A 2,501-nucleotide genomic window follows, 5' to 3' on the forward strand; every position below is an offset into this window, starting at 1 on the left:
AGTGCTTTATATTTCATAAAATTACTTATATTTTAAATATTGGTCATATGCATATTGGATTGAGGGGTTTTCCTATTATTTATGATGATACATGACTTAACACTAGTAGGGAGCCAATTTCCTGAGACAATGGTGCCTTATCAAGTCTTCCTTGAAACTTCACAGGAATGTTTATGTTCCAAAGGGACATTCAACTATTAACCTAAATTTCACCAAGATGATGATGTGGAACAGAAACACAGTTGACCTTCTGTGAATATGCAGTTTGTGAGAGAACTAAACCTTCCTGCCGGAAGCCACTGAGAATCTGAATCACAAGTGAACACACTATAACCATGTCTGTCCTGAGTGATGCATGACTTAATGTCTTTGGAAGAGAAATTTCCCAATATAGAGTCACCATCTTCCTCAAAACCTCAGGGAGAGGTCACAGGAGGGGGACTGTAAAAGGTATAATCCTTCTCCAAGGTAGACCTTGGCTCAAGGCAAAGTTATAGTACCCACCTCCCATGAGATCTTGGAAAATTCACATCCCCTCTGTGTCTCCTCATCTACAAAATGGGTTATTGAGAGTGTTATGTAAATGCAACTCTGCACTTAAATAATTTGGTCAATTTGCACATTATACTGCTCAGTGTGAATCCACAATACATTTTATCTGATACTACTCAGTAATTTATTGGTGGTCCCAGCTCCTTAGGGTTGGAAGGAATTCCGGTTGACTGACAGTAAAGTGAAAGTGAAGTCACACAGTGGTGTCTGACCCTTAGCGACCCTATGAACTGTGTAGCCCACCAGGCTCCTCTGTCCATGGAATTTTCCAGGCAAGAATACTGCAGTGGGTTGCCATTTCCTTCTCCAGGGGATCTTCCTGACCCAGGGATTGAACCCAGGTCTGCCGCATTGCGGGCAGATGCTTTACCACCTGAGCCACCAGGGAAGCCGGTTGACAGTAAGAGACCCAGTATCTCTGAAGCCTGATAACCTCAGAAGGGATTCAATTCCATCTTTGCTAGTTCTGGGCTATGGATAGTGGGACCAGCACATTGCCTGAAGTCAGGTTTTGAACAATGAAGGTCCAGCTGGTGCGGTGGGAAATGCCGCATGACTAGGTATATGAGGAGTCAGGGTCAACTCCCCACAAGCTAGACTCTAGGATTTATTGCTAAAAGGAAATTCTACTCCTGAAAACTAATCCTTTGGAACCAGCAATCCCAAACAAAATGGAAGGTACAAATCTTTCCAAGTGTGATGATCCCTAGGAAGCTCAGCTTCAGGAAGGATGCAGCATCAGAGCTCCAGGAACTGTGATGCCTAGGAATCTTGCCTTTTCTGCCTCCTCCACTCTGGGTCTTTTCACAGAGTGGCTTCAACTCTGGCCCATCATTCCCCACCACATACACTGGACTGGCCCACTCCTTCCTTTTTGCTTCCTTTCATCTCTGCTTCTCTGTACAGTTGTTCCCCTCTGTCACTTTCTGTCACTCTCTGGGACTTGACTCTTACCCCTCTCTCTCAATCACTGTTTCTCTCCCTGCTTCTCCCTTCCTCTGTCTCTCTCTGCAGGCCCTCAGGCATGCTGCTCCAGTCCATCACTATCGAGGCCCACAGGGCACCAGTTCTCCCAGTCCTCCTACCCTCATTGGCAAGATTTGGCCCAGGTTCTGCTCATAGTGGGTGAGAATCTGTTTTAGAGACTGCTCATACTGATATTATCTGCTGCCCTGGGGCTCCCAGCTATTCCTGGGCAGCCCAGTCACACTTTGGACCTGTTGGTGGCCCAGCCTTGACCCCAGAGCTGCTGGAGGACTTTGGTGCCTCTGCCACCTGGAAGGAGGGGGGACCCTGCAGGCTCCAAGGGCTACTGGGGCAGGATGGGTTGGATTGGGGGACTTGAAGGGAGATAGATATTTCTACCCAACACCTTCTTCTAGACACTGATGGGGGTCTCAACCATCACTGCACATTTGTCAATAAAGAGATTGTGGGAGGCTTAAGGGAGCTCATGGGACTTACTAAGGAAACTTTTGCATTACCCACCCCACTCAGAGCCACCTGGATTTGTGCTATTAGGGACAGCTGGAAGGTGGGGGAAGAAGAGTACTAGGCCTGGATTAGTGCAGGACCCCCGCATTGGACTCCCTCAGCCACTCCTGGCACCTCCTCCATCCTTCACAATAAGAAATGGCCACTTCATGGGGACAGAAGCCTGTCTCTCTGATGACCAGACACCCCTTTGTCTGACAGGATCCGTGCACTCAGTGAGTATTTATAGACTGAATAAACACAACCATCCCTAGGTCCAGACATAGGATGTGTCCAGCACCTTGGAAGGATCTATTGGGCCCCCTTGCACTCAACACCACATCCACGGATGCCCCTGCTTCTGCCCCATTGCTGTAGGTCCTGCCTGTCTGTGACCTGAGTGTCAATGAATCACACCCTGTGTACACAATGGGTGTGACTCTTGGTCCTCCAGGAAGCAGACACTGACACAGAGA

The sequence above is a fragment of the Bos grunniens genome, chromosome 25 (genome assembly GCF_055505025.1).
Source record: "Bos grunniens cultivar Pamir isolate PY7600 chromosome 25, Bosgru_T2T1.0, whole genome shotgun sequence".
NCBI classification, from domain to species: domain Eukaryota; kingdom Metazoa; phylum Chordata; class Mammalia; order Artiodactyla; family Bovidae; genus Bos; species Bos grunniens.